The following is a 15,888-nucleotide window of genomic DNA, read 5'->3' as shown; positions in this document are numbered from 1 at the left end:
TAATTAAACAAGGATTCTAATTACTGAAAATCTGTCAAAACGCGGCTGGGTCGACGGACCACTCGACGGAACGTCGTGGTCATGACGGACCGTCGTGGGCTCCGTCACCCCATACTTGGTGCAATTCTTCTGCTGCTTTCTTCATTCCCCTCGACGGCAAGTGTGATGGACCGTCACAGGCACGACGGTCCGTCGAGGGTCTTCGTTACCAAATACTTCAACTCTTGGAATCTGGGTACTGGGATCACTTCTCTGATCTTCGCGACGAACCTGCAGGACGGACTGTCATATCCATGACGGACCGTCACAAGCTTCGTAATCCCATACTTGGTCAGACTTCCCCATCTTCCTTCAGCAGCTTCTCTACGCTGCCACCTACGGACCGTCACAAGCACGACGGACCGTCATAAGCTCCGTAGGTGGTCTCTTCTGCATTTTTCGCTCAAAATCTCTGCATTCAGTTTTAGACAGATTTCCTGCAAAACAAAGAAAAACTTATATCAAAATTAGCACAAAAAGGCTTTCGGACACAACAAACTTAAGGAAAAGGTATTAATTATACTGTGAAACCACGGTATATCAACACCCTCAACTTAAATTCGTTGTTTGTCCTCAAGCGACGCACTATGACTCACTACACAATCTTTCTACAATAGTATTCATGTTTTATCCTTTGCAATCATTTGGCTATCAATCCCGACTAATCCCATCAAATCTATGCATGCTATCACTATTAGGCTTGACTTTTGTGGGATTCGAACATGACACAGACTCACCATGCACTAACACCTATCCTCTTCAATTTCTCACCGAGGTGCTAATAATTTCGGTATTGCAACTAGTGTCCTCACTTTAGAATAAAATCCTCATTTTTCACACAATGATTTCAGTTTGAGTATAAGTATTACATTTCAACACTCGCTCTCAGAACAAAGTCACACTCATTCATACCTATTGCCATAAGTTTGCCCTTATTTTCACTGCCTTAAGTTCGCTATACAACCCTTAGGATCACGATAGGACTTTTTTAGCTTGTAACGTAGGCTCAGAGTCAGGTAGGGTATATTTAGGTATACTTTAGTGACTATTTGCCCTCCTTGACATATCGGCTAAACCTTCCGCTCTATATCACTTTATCTCGCCCAGTTTCTCCTATTCTTTCACCTTGCTGTTTCCCTTCTTTCTTCATTTGTGTAAGTGACTCTTTTCTTTTCTTGTTTGTAATTCTTGAATATTTTTTTTTCAACGAGTTCTTGAGTCACTTTACTTTTGTTCTTTGTCTCTCTTTGTTCTTTCAACCCCACTTTCCAGAGCATTCCTCAAAACAACCACCCTCAACTTATGGCTTTGCCATGAGTCAAGGTACACAATACCCAAAATCAAGTCAGGGCCATAACGAAGGTTGTTTATACATTAGCCACCCTCAACTTATGCTTTTGGCATAAGCTGAGGTGCACATGTCCAAGGAGGGACCAGGGCCAACATATTGTTCCCAGAAAAGATCAGTTGGGGTGAAAAAGAAAGGTCTAATTTTAAGCTCAAATTATTTGGGTCAACGAAGGATAACTTTCATTTGGTTTCTTTTGTTTAGGCTAGAAATGGGCTATATTGAATAAGGGCCTATGATCCTTTCCTAATTGTATGTTACAGCTTACTTTTAGCAGGACTAACCAGGCAAGTTCTAGCTCAGTATCAGTAGTGGACTATTCAACTTTCCTCACACTCACTTGACATCTTATCACTATACCAGATTATCAGACACCTAGTTCAACTTGAAGGTTTGGGGTAGTGCAATGGTGTAACTCTATTTCATGTTTAGATCCACACAATTATTAGTTACTACGCCTTTTCATGCAACCTTTTCCAGTTTTATCGGGATATCATTTCAGCCATCATGCTTCAGAGTTAAACTATGTACAAAAGATATAACGTGCCGGTTCAACAGAAAAAGTAATCAGTCTTTTGGGGAAAAAGAACACAGGCAAGAAAACCCCAAAAGAGGATAGTGAGTTGGGCTACTTAGACTTCACCCTAACACTCACTTTCCATTTACCCCACCCCCAACAAAAAAGCATGCAATTGTCCCCAATGCATAAAAAAAATCTAAAGATTAGAGGGGTAGGTGAAGCAAACCTGTGGCGCATAGCGCCGTCGATCAACAAGCTGGTGGATCTGGTTTCCCAGAACCCACATCCTCTGCAATCTGGACACCCTCAGTGATGTCCTCAGCAACAACTGCACCCTCAGTAGTGCCTCCTGCTGTCTCTACAGTGCGGGATCTAGACGCCCCAGCCGCCATCTGTGATGTTCTGATCTGGTGTGCCTCCACCTCAGCAAGTGAGGCTCTCCTCGCGGCCTCCATCTCTCGGCGCTCCTTCTTTCTTGCTCGCGCCTCATCCTCTGATCGACCCCTCCGCCTCTTGGCACTCTCTCTCGGGGAAGATGGGGGAATGTCTGGAGTAGGAAACAGAGCCGCCAATACAGTATCCTCAGCAGGCTCGACAGACTCTGACACTCTTGTCGCTAGGATTGTGTCGATGTCTGCACGAAGACTGGCGACTGCAGCCTGGTGAGTCGACACATCTACCGGAGGGGCTGGTCGAGCTAATACTCTCAATTCAAAGGCATCGAGGCGCTGGTTAACCTTAGCAATCTTCCGCTGCATCTGCCTCTCCATACGTGCCTCAGACTCAGCAATAGACTTCTGCATCCACGGCTGGATATGATGCAGAAGAGTGGCCATTTGTGCATCCAGTTTTTGGACTCGGGCAAGCGGGGTCGGTGTCGGTAGAGGGGCTGTGCTGCTACCCAGGATAGACTCGACCGGGGTAGTGTCCGTGGATGCCTGTGTAGCTGTGCGAGCCTGGGCCACCGTATTCGCAAGGTCATCAGATAGTGGTGGCAGCTCTGGACGGGGTCCTCGACGTGGGGCCAACTCATTGGCCTCGTCTCTGATGAGGCCGACGTCAACGGTACCCGGCGGGGTCCTCAACTAATCTATGTGCCATATGGGCACACCTGCAGACCTGCAAAGGGCAAAGATCATGCACGGAAAGGGGTAGGTGGTGGTGACCTTGAATGCCCTCTCGTGCATGACTGCCTGAAGAAGCCATGCATAGTCCACCTCGAAGCCGGCTATCATCGCCGCCATCAGCACTGCTCGATCCCAGGTGACTGTTATCAGCAGTTGTGGGGGAAAGGCAGTGACGCACGAGCAGCCACAAGAACTTGGCGACGAACATGAGGTTGGCCTTCTTGATGGCCCCCTTCGGCTCGGTGACCCAATCTGCACCCTCTCCGTCGACTGATAAGTGTAGGGCCATCCACCGCTTGGTGGTCTCCCTCAGTGCTGGCTCTCGCAGGAACTGTCCATCCTTCACTACCTGCCAGCAGTAGTCAAACTCGGCAGTGATGGGGGTCCGAGTAGCATCTGCACTCTCGCCATATAGGAACCGGCGGATGGAGGGCAGGGAAATGTCAACCTGCACGCCCCGGACTAGAACCTGCTCCAATGGGGCCTGTTTCGCGGGAGCAGCCTGCCTGTCGATCTGTGATCGGAGAGTCGCTACGTAGGACGCGTAGAACTCTCGGACCATCTCCTCACTGTATCGTCCCAAGGGACGGGCTGTCCACTCTAGGCGATGCCTGGTGAATATGTTGTGGATCTCCGACATCGAGGGGAGACTCCCTATAAGTACCCGCCGCTCCAGGGTGAGTGTTCGAGTCATTACTCCTTTATCGGTCAAGAACTTCGCGTCGGAGTAAACCTGAAACTGGCCTTCAACGCACCACCGGTTTGGCTGGTCAGAGGCTGGGGTGGGGACCGGGGCTGGTGCGCTAGATGTGGAGTCTGAACTGTCAGCCTCATCAGACGAGGCCGACGCTGCAGCAGTGGCGGGTGCGGGAATCTTAGCAGATCCTGAAGCTTCCTCGGACCAGGATGCTCCCAAGGAGCCAGACGCTCCTTCCTCATTTGTGGCCGACCCAGAGGGTGTGCCGGTCAGTGTGCGCTCCTCATCAGACTGGGAGGCAGTGACTATGCCGGACGCCACCGTCTTGGGTGTGGCTCTGGGGGCACGTGTAGCACGGGAAGGAGCGGAGGTGCCTGGGGGCATGTATTCAGGGTCCCGCTCATCATCAGACCTGATGATCAAGCGCGCAGACGGGGCGACAGACTTAGATCGCCCGCGTGCATAAGTGCGGTCTTGCTTGGGTGCCATACTCGATAGTACCTGTAAAGGGGCAATGTTAGTATGAGTAGTGGCAATCAAATCAGAAAAAGATCATATGACATGAAACTTTAAAAGAAATGTGTTAGTAATATTGAAACTGTACCACACGACGGGACCTATGACGGCTCGTCGTGACTATGACGGACCGTCATGAGGTCCGTCGTGTTATACTTGGTATATGTATATATAAGGAACCCTGAAGGAGGGGTCGCTGACCATCATGATGGTTAAGCAGGACGGACTGTCGTGGGTATGACGGTCCGTCGTAAGGGTCCGTCGTTGGACACTTAGAAAATGATGGGAGACCCTCAGAAGAGGGTTCTCTGACTATCATGACGGTCGTGCAGGACGGACCGTCGTGGGTGTGACGGTCCGTCGTAAGTGTACGTCGTTGGACACTTGGAAAATTTTTGGAGGCTCTTATCAAAGGGGTCTCTGACCATCATGACGTCCGTGCAGGACGGACCGTCGTGAAGACAACGGTCCGTCACAGGCATCGTTGGGGAGAGTGCTAGGGCTTATGCGACGGACCCTACGACGGTTCGTCGTGAATACGACGGACCGTCATCGGGGTCTCGTTCTGAATATCAGAGACAGAACTGTAGGTACCCTAAGCAACCCCAATGAACACATATGGTCGTGTAGTGTTGTGGACCTCTATGTGTCTATCCCAACTACCTAGGAAACTATTAATGTGAAATCACCTATGTCTGGGGTTATTATCATGGCAAATTCAAACATTTAGAGCCTAGGTCTAGACATAATCATATCAAGGTAACAAGAGACGACTAGGAATGAAATAATAACTAATAAACAAAAATACAAGAGAAATGAGTACAAATTTAGAGACACATACCTTGGAAATGGAGAAAACACAAGTGGGGAATGATTCAGGTGGCAAGGTAGATACCAAAAATAGCAGCACCAACAAGTAACTGATAGTAATAAGGTTGGGGAGATTGTGGAAGAAGTGTGGAAGTGGAAAAGAGAGGGGAGATGAGAGGAAGTGGAAGTAATGGGGTGGAATATGGAGGGGTGGGGAGTATAAACGGTCAAATTTTGAAAAGGGGTCCAGCCGGGTCGGGTCGGGTTAATTTCATTAATCGCGCGACGGTTCCCCGACGACGTTCCGTCGCACATACGACGCCCCGTCGTTGTGTCCGTCGTGTGTGCCCTAATTTCAAAAATGACAGAAATACGTACCTGGTGTGACGGTGCATACGACGGTCCGTTTTACACGCGACGGTCCGTCGTTGTATCCGTCAGTGGCTACTGCGGAGTAGTTTTCTACAGAATTTCCTGGTGATGTGACTGCAAATTTAAAACCCATTTATAGAAAAATACTACCATTATTAAAAAGACGATAAGTATTGGGTTGCCTCCCAACAAGCGCCAGATTTAACGTCGCGGCACGACTGGGGCCACTTGATTACTCAGACTTCATCAAGATGGCATGCCTCTATCACTTTATTCCCCGATGCTTTATGCCCAAAATAGAGTTTTATTCTATCTCTATTCTTCTTAAACCGCACTCCCTCCTTGGCTTTTAACTCAACTGCCCCATGAGGGAATATTTGGGTAATCAAGTAAGGGCCAGTCCATTTGGACTTGAGCCTACCTGGAAGACAAGGCACCCCAGAACTGTCTACAAGTACCAAATCCCCAACCACAAACTCTTGTTTTGCAAATTTTTGTTCAGTCCCCTTCTTCATCTTTTCTTTGTGGGATATGGCAGATACCAACTGGAGCTCACCACTCTGCCTCATGGTCCTACAAATGTTGAAGGGGACTTCTTTATTATTCAACCGAAATGTCATCTGTCCCTTCTCCATGTCAACTAAGGCTCTACCTGTAGCAAGAAATGGCCTCCCAAGAATAATGGGCACCTCGAAATCGACTTCGCAATCAAGAATCACAAAATCTGCTGGAAAGATGAATGACTCCACTTTTACTAGCACATCATGGAGTATCCCTATGGGCTTTTTCACAGTCCGATCGGCCATCAGTAGCCGCATCGCAGTGGGTTTTGGATCCCCCAAACCCAACTTCTTGTAAATTGAGAGGGGCATTAGATTTATGCTTGCCCCCAGATCACATAATGCTTTCGCAAAATGTAATGACCCAACTGTGCAAGGAATAGTGAACGCACCCGGATCTTCTTTCTTTTGTACTAGGGATCTTGTAGCGATAGCACTACAATGCTGCAATCTATCATCATCCTCAAACGTGACCGATCTTTTCTTGGTGACCAGATCTTTCATAAATTTGGCATAACCGGGCATTTGTTCTAGAGCTTCTACCAATGGGACATTGATAGAGAGCTGCTTCAACATTGTTATGAAGCGTCGGTATTTACCATCCTCAGTCTTTTTCACTAATCTCTGAGGGAAGGGTGGTGGTGGCCTAGGCATGGGGATTACCTTGATGGGTACTTCTGCATTTGTTCCATTACTTTCATCTGTTTCACCACTACCCTTTACCACCTTATCATTATCCCTTCTTACATTTTTCTCAGCAGATGGCATGGGTGGGTCAATGGTTTGCCTACCACCCCGAGTAGTAATTGCCATACAGTGTGCATTATTCTTTGGATTTTGGACAGTGTTGCTAGGAAGAGTGCCCGGTTGCCGTGTGTTCACTGTCGCAGATAATTGGGCCACTTGCAATTCGATCTGTTTAATCAAAATTGCGTGTGTGTCCACTTTTTGCCCAATACTAGCTAAATCACCCCTTAATTCTTTAATGTTCTCATCACTAGCATCAAACCTCCTCATCATTGTGCAACATATCCTCAACTCGCGCCATACTATCTCCACCATCCCTAGGAGTAACTTCACGATTTTGAGGAGGAACATAGGGTCCACTCCTGTCGTTTCTATTACCATAGTTACTCCTGTTGAAGTTGTTGTCGCGGTTGTAGTTACCATCTCGGACATAATGACCCTCACGGTTGTAGTTACCATAGTTCCGACCTTGGTTACCTTGACCTTGGCGCCAATTATCCTGATTTGAGCCTTGGGCGCTTGGTCGGAAACCCCTCATCTGTTCATTTACTGCATAGGAATCCTCCTCATAATAACACTCATCAATTAGAGGTGATGGTTTAGCCAAGTAGTTGACTGCATTAACCTTTTCTGCACCCCCAGTGACATGTTTTAGTACCAACCCAAGCTCAGTTCTCATCTGAGCCATTTCTTCTCGAATATCATCTGTGGCTGGGTTGTGAGTGGACTGCACTGCGAAGGTGTTTCTCCCTGTATCGGACTTCCTAGTACTCCAAGCTTTGTTGTTACGGGAGATTTTCTCTAATTTCTCAGCAATCTCAGCATAAGGGCATTCTCCATAAGATCCACCTGCTATAGTGTCCAACACCGCTTTATTGTTATCATCATGTCCCCTATAGAAGTATTCCTTTAGTGACTCATCATCAATACGGTGATTTGGGACACTTCTCAAGAATGAGGTGAATCTATCCCAAGAACTACTAACTGATTCTCCTGGTAGTGCCACAAAGTTATTCACCCTGTCTTTGTGGTTTAATTTCTTAGAGACTGGATAGTAGCGTGCTAAGAAGACATCCCGTAGTTGGTTCCAAGTAAAAATAGAGTTGTATGGGAGCTCAGTAAACCACATAGCAGCCTCTCCCATCAGTGAGAGAGGAAACACTCTGAGACCTATTACATCTAGATCCAAATCAGGCCTCCCCACACAACTTTTACACACTGCCCTTACCTTAGCTATATGGGCATGTGGATCCTCAGAAGGTAGCCCTGAAAACAAACCTCTGGCAGTGAGCATTTGCATCAGACTACTAGTTACCACGAAAGTGTGGCCTGTAGGTAGAGGAGGCAAAACCAGTGGCCCGTCCGAATTTGCTATGTTATCATAGCCTCTGTAGTATGCTTGGGGCCGTGGAGCGGGATTCTGTCCCCTCTGTTGACGTTCACCCGGAGCATCGAGTAACATCTGACCATGAACATCAGCCGGAGCTGGGATGTTCTGGTTTGGATCCTCATCATTGATTCCCAAGTTACGATTCATGTTTCGAAGTGTACGTTCTAGCTCGTGATCGTAGGGGAACAACGGTTCTCTTCCTCTCCGTGTATTTGGCATACAAGGAGGATAATTCTGAAAAGAAATCAAAAATAATAAAACAAAGTAAAATCAAGAAAATATCAACTAAACTATAGTAAGAAGTTCAAGTTAATCTAAAAGCTAAATTCCCCGGCAACGGCGCCAAAATTTGATACGCTCAAACTTACTTCTCAAATGAGAAGTAAAGCGGTCGCGTCAAGTAAATAACCCAACTAGTGAGGTTGTGATCGTTCCCACGAGGAAAATAGTCTAGACTTAACTCCAACTTGTTATTACTATTGTTCGGTTGATGACTTCCTTAAAAAGTAAAAGCATAAAAGGGGGGTTTTGTACTTCCTAATAAAATAAAAAAAATAACTAACGAACTTGACAGAGACACTTAACAGCTTTTAATGTAGATTTTTAATCAAGTAATCAAAGTAACTAGGGTTTACGTGTTCCCCACAGGTTCATAACTTGATAATTCTAGCTATAACAATGCTTTCCTAGTATCTTGCATGCAAAGTGATAAGCTATGTATTTCTAAATCCTTGGAACGGCATCTAGAAAATCTCACTCCGCACCTTGGTCCGGCTACGGGTGTTGCTTTCCTAACCCTTATCCTTACCTCATATTAAGCATCATATTCGATATTTGACTCAGTTATTACCTCGTACCAATCAATACTAGCCTATTAGATAGTATACACTAAATCTATGTTAATAATTCTTTTCCTATTATCTACCTCCTTGGTCCGGCAAGTAGCATTAAGGCGAGTTCTAACGTTGATCATCCATTAAAAAGATTTCTAAGCGAAAGAATTATTAATACATGCAAGACACTATTCTAGAATTGTTATTTTAGCTAGGGTTTATCTCATTATTTGCCTATGGTTCCCACAACCCTAGTTATAGAGTTTAGTTCCTCATATCCATAAACACAACATTCAAAAATATTAAACAAGAAGTCATGTACTTACTTTAATGAGAAAGAATAAAGTCTAAAAATTTGCTTGATTAATCAACAAGAGTTACTTGTAAGAATCTCCAACAATCAAAAACTCAGAAAAACAAAGTCTAATAATATAATGTTTAATCTCCAAGAGTCTAACCCCAAAAAAGAGGTTTTTCGAACTATTTATAAAAAAATAAAAACCTAATTACACAAGGATTCTAATTACTGGAAATCTGTCAAAACGCGGCTGGGTCGACGGACCACGCGACAGAACGTCGTGGTCATGACAGACCGTCGTGGGCTCCGTCACCCCATACTTGGTGCAATTCTTCTGCTACTTTCTTCATTCCCCTCGACGGCAAGTGTGACGGACCGTCACAGGCACGACGGTCTGTCGAGGGTCTTCGTTACCAAATACTTCAACTCTTGGAATCTGGGTACTGGGATCACTTCTCTGATCTTCGCGACGAACCTGCAGGACGGACCGTCATATCCATGACGGACCGTCACAAGCTTCGTAATCCCATACTTGGTCAGACTTCCCCATCTTCCTTCAGCAGCTTCTCTACGCTGCCACCTACGGACCGTCACAAGCATGACGGACCGTCATAAGCTCCGTAGGTGGTCTCTTCTGCATTTTTCGCTCAAAATCTCCGCATTCAGTTTTAGACAGATTTCCTGCAAAACAAAGAAAAACTTATATCAAAATTAGCACAAAAAGGCTTCGGACACAATAAACTTAAGGAAAAGGTATTAATTATACCGTGAAACCACGGTATATCAATGATCACATAAGTTAAGTTAGTGGATCCACTATGTTAAGTAGTTCTATGCGACGACAAGGTATAGGACATTTATAGCAGCGTGGGAAAGGCGTTGTAACACCACTTAGGCTCATACTGGTGGTTGTCGATTAGAGAATCCCCCACAGAAATTATATTAATTCATATATAAAAAAAAATTGAGTTTGTTATTGCATTTTCATTAACGAACTAAGTGTTTACATTATTTTACAAGTTTGTATCTATATTGCATGTGTCTTACTGCTTTATATTTAGTCAAATTATTCATGAGTTAAGCAGATCCAAGGTAAGTGTTTCATCTTACTCTATTCAAGCTTAAGTTTTGTTAGCATTCCAACTTGCATACTCGTACATTCAATGTACTGATACCAGTTGGTCTGTATCTTATCATGATGCAGACACAAGATCAGACCATCCAGCCCTCGCTGATTCAGCCTACCAGTCGGAGTCAGTGGTGAGCCTCCTCGCATTTTGGAGGTCTCATATTTACTGTTTTTCAGTTTTTTCATTTGTAGAATGTTATGGGGTTTGTCCCAACATTTATCTTAGTATTATAAAGGCTTCATACAGATAGTCAGATAGTTTAGTTTTTGAGTCTCTTTATTTAAAGATATAGTATTATGCAACTTAAATGTCATTTTGGCCAAGCTATTTTAATTTAAGTTACTTTATGAGAATGTCTTCTTTTATTGATTTAAGTCTTTTGCTGAGTTAGGTGAGCCAGGCCAAGGGCCCGCTCAGGTCCAACAATGGTCATTGGGTGTCGGCCACGTACAGGATGTAGGCTCAGAGCGTGACATATGACCATGCAAAAACATGCTAAAAAGGACATTTAGTTGAAGTATATGCTTTTCATGTCATTTTTGTCAAAACCATCATTAGACAAATACAAGAGACATATTACAAGTCAATATTAACATATAAGACAATATTAACATCATAATATTCTTTGTCAAATAGACCATTTCATCACCTTAAACCCTTCATGTAAAGTTATATTAAGACCCGCCTAAGTAAGACATGGAGAGGCAGACCATACTACCTCTTCATACCACACCTAGGTTTTCCTCAAGACTACAATAGATGAGGACTTCTCCTTTTCAAATTAAGTCAATATTCAACATTCATTATTTAAGACATTTAAGGAAACATTCACCACTTACGGGACTTCACATAATAGTCTTTAAAGACTTAGGGAACTCACTTTAGCATCTTCAAAGCTTACTTGGGTCATGTGTAGATAACATCCTTTAATACTGCATACACGTTGTAGAACCTATCCAATAACTAGAGTGCACATCCCACATGATAGGAATATGCATTAACCGACATAGACCATACTAGATAGGTATAGAATCCGGTGTCGTAAGATCCCTCTCCGTGGAAGGCGTTCTATTTGTCAAGGATAGAACTAATACACAAACCATGTAGGCACATGGTTTAGGGGATATCAAAGATGTTCATTGGAATCTAGCCTTTTCTTCAGGAAAAAAAACATCTTAACCATATCAACTCGGTGCTAGCCTTAGTTCCCATAGAGTTATTCATTCACATGTATATACTAGAGAGGACACCATCATTATGTCTACCGACCTATAGTACTTCTACCAAGAAGAGCAGCTTTCTAGGTCTACCGAGCAAGTTTAATTAAGGATAACACATCGACTTTCTTAGATAAGGTTTCTACCATTCCGGCCCACCATCTATAAGTCTTTCATTTCACACAAGAAAGAGGTACCATCATAAGGTCTACCGCTTCAAGGTTCTACATTTACCTAAGGATCTAGACTCATCAAGAGGGTGCACCATACTTAGGTCTACCAGTTCAAGAAATAGCCTAGAACACTCAATAATAATTCATATAAAGGGTGTCATACTTAGGTCTACCGATTCTAGATATTTATTCATTCATTACTCAAAAAAAGGATACCTAAGCGTACCAAGTCAAAAGATCACATTAAACAACTTTCATGCATCAAGGGAAGGCACCTAAGTCTACCAACCAAGATACAACATCACAATATAGGGACCCATCACATTCTAACATCAACACATATGAACATTAAGAGAGGATCATACTTCAAATCACAATACCGCCACACTTTAGAAAAAATCTCCTTGAGATCACATGAAAACCTTCTCTTTATACATGTATATATACTTTAACATAAAAATATTCCAATTCACCATATAATGCCTATAAGGCCATGATCACACTACATATACAATAAGTAAACATCTCTACCATAAGCGGATCAAACCATACAAGAACAATTCTATTATAATAAGAGAATTAGGTCAACTTACCCTTCACCCAAGTCATAATCACCCTTACTCAAGTCTCTAGCAATTCATCATATATTAGGTATAGATAACAATAGATATCAACAATACAATCTAAGAAAATTCTAACAATATCCAATCATAATCATAAAATCCACTTTATAAGTCAACTTTAGAAATTTAATGAAATCATGGGGGTTCATGGAGTTTTTCACCTTAAAATCATCTATTAACAATAAATATAATCATAGTTTATCAATTAAAAACGTTTGATGCAAGAACCCATGAGTTTGAGTACGAATTGGAGTTTTTCACAATCTCTGAAAACTTGAAAACTATTTTAAGATTGACTCTAGGGTGGAACATGCCCTAAATAAAGGATAACTATGCCTTAATATTTAATAACCCATGAAAATTTAAGAATAAAACACTTGAAATCTCCTCCTCTAGCTTGAGCTTGACCCGACCTTCAATGGTGTTCTAGAGAGAAATATTTGGGAGCGAAGGGTTTTGATTTATGTGTTAAAGTCTAAATAAGGGTTTTATTATTTAATATTCTTAGAATACCATAAGTCACATAAAATAAATTCCCCTATATTTAATTATCCAAGGATTTATTTACTAAACCACCCTTGACTTGGGCGTGTCTATTAACAGAATTGCAAGGGTGACTTACGACCCCCACCTACGGACCGTAGGTGGGGTTACGGACCGTGATTCATGGATCGTGGTCTTGTTCTGATCCTCCTAAATTGAGTCCAAGCCTCCACAGGCTAAGTATGGACTTACTCCCTTGACTTACGGGGCATCACTTGAGTTAAGGGGCGTAGGTCAAGGCCATAATTCAAACTGTTTTGACAGCTTTTTGCCCTAAGTTTGAGTGCTCCTCAAAGACCCCTAGGGTGGTCCTTGGGGAGTACCCGGAAGTTTTACCCCTACACATGCTTATCTAAGTACTAGGGTCTTCTTTGCACGTTTTGGACTCCAAACAACACACCAAACTAATGACAATACAATAGAGCACACTAGCACTCAAACAACTAGTTTCTGAACGTCATGGACGTCTCTCGATGTTTGATATCTAAAACCACCAAACTAACTTCTAAAGTCATTTTAAATAATTTATAAAAGTTTAAAAACTCATGAAACACATGTGAAGTTAAAGTTCATCCTATTGCATGTTTAGGGTCATTACACATATGATGTTGAAGCATGGAAGCATTTTTATAATGTATAGCCTGATTTTTCTAGTGAGCCAAGAAATAGTAGATTGAGGTTGTGTCAATATGGATTCACACCATTGTTTAAAGGTATTTTGACATATGACTTATCAACTAAGCAAAATTTCATTATTTGTGCTTCTTTAATGTGGACTATTAATGATTTTCCTGCATATGGAATGTTCTCTATTTAAATGACAGTTGGAAAACTAGCATTTCTATATTGCATGGAAATATTAAGCATTCACTTTAAAGCACGGCATAAAAATACATGGTTTGATTGTCATCGCAAGTTCTTGCCAACGGACCATGAGTTTAGAGAGATGAAAAATGCATTTAGGAAAAATAGTTTGAAGCCCCCCTCCCCCTCAACCTTTATCACTCACATGGCATCAAATTTGGGATAAAGTTTCTCAATTACCTTAAGTTACAGAAGTTTCACCTTATAGACTTCCTGGATATGGTGTTGAACATAATTGGACTAAACAAAATATATTTTGGGAGTTTCGAGAAGGACGATTTGCTATGAAATAATCTTGATGTGATGCATATTGAAAAAAATTATTTTGATAATTTGTTTAACATAGTGATGGATGTTAAGGATAAGACAAAAGACAATCCAAAAGCTAGAATGGACATAAATGATATTGTAGGAGAAAAAAGTTATGGCTGCAGGAATTATATAATGATAAAATATTTAAGCTCAAACCCAACTTTTAATTCATATTGAATGAGAAACCTGAAATTATTGAGTGGGTTAAAAAATTGGAAAATGCCAGAGGGTTATGCTTCAAATTTAGGAAAGCGGGCAGATATGAATGAAGGAAAATTAATAGGTATGAAAAGTCATGATTGTCATGTTTTCATGGAAACTTGATTCCTATAGCTTTTAGCCATCTACCTGAAAGGATATGGAAACCAATCATCGTAACAATCTGCTAAGTCGTTTTGAGAATTAGAATTGTTCAGACTCTTCTCATAAAATTTAAATGAAAATTAGTAGGTCAAGTCCATAATTCATTTAATACCCTTTTATATTTGGCCCGTAAATTAAAATAAGTTAGAGGGGTTAAAATTGTTATATCATAAATTGGGAGAAAACAAAAGGAATAGTTGATCAGCACATCGCGTGCAAGAAGAAAACCTTGTTCACGTAAAGTGATACATTGTCTCTCGAGATTTTAAACTTTGAGTTGTATACTTTTACAATATATATACGGTGACTTGATTTGTTGTCATTTTTAAATGAATAAGGTGAGGCGAGGGTAATATCTGTAATGGGTTTAAAGTGTTAGCCTGCAATTTCCTTATTTAGCGAGGTATCAAAAATAGTGGAGGACAAAATTTAGAGCCAATCATTAGGCAATCATGCCAATGATTGGCATTTGATAAATACATTTTATAATTTAGGCATTTTTTCACTAAATGGATTTTATGAAAAAAAGGGTCACGTTGCAGACTTGTATTGGTTTACGTGGTGTTGTTAATTGGTGGAATTGATTATTAGTTATTTCATTTACCAAATCAAGATATTAGTTTTTGATATATTGATGTAAGCAATTAATTATTAGGCGTATATAATATGATTTAACATTGAATTTTAAGATACTTGGAGAGATTAAGGTTCAATTCTTGGCTTGAAATTTAGCAAATATGATAATTTTGACATATAAATTATATCAAGATTGGATCTTGATTAGAGATATGAGTGAGTTTAGGATCTATGATAGACATAATAATTTGAGTTTCTACAAACTCCCTTGCTTACGAATGTTGCATAAAGGGTAGATTAGAAACAGTTCAAAACTTTGTGAAAAAGGAAGGAACTATCTTGAGGATTCGTGGCACGAGTTCGGCATTTAAGGTATGTTAAGGATTTTTAGACTTAGTTGAATAACATTTTCCTAATTAAAGATTAAAACCGGAATAGATAATAGGTAAGGGCAAAAGAAGGGAGAATCGTACCAATGGTGTGATGGGCATTGGTACGAGTACCGGGGATATAAAGAAAGTTTATTACTATAGAATGCAGGTTGAAACCCGAGAATGCCAAATCATATGGGAATTAGCTGATCTATTATTGACTTGAATTCTTTGTGTGATTGTGTTTTCTTTATTGCAACCGTATAATTGTGATAATTGAGGTGGTTATGTATTATACTGATATTAATTGATTGAGATGCGTCGTAATCGCCTTTATTGAAAAAATATTGTGTACATGCATTTACACAAGATTGAGTATAAGTTGGGCACATGGAGATCGCCCGTGCTGGGATGGTAAGATGTTAAAATTATAATTTGGGCACATGGAGACCGTCCCTA

This window comes from Solanum lycopersicum, chromosome 8 (genome assembly GCF_036512215.1).
Source record: "Solanum lycopersicum chromosome 8, SLM_r2.1".
In the NCBI taxonomy this organism is placed as follows: domain Eukaryota; kingdom Viridiplantae; phylum Streptophyta; class Magnoliopsida; order Solanales; family Solanaceae; genus Solanum; species Solanum lycopersicum.
Note: the sequence above shows the minus strand (reverse complement) of the source record.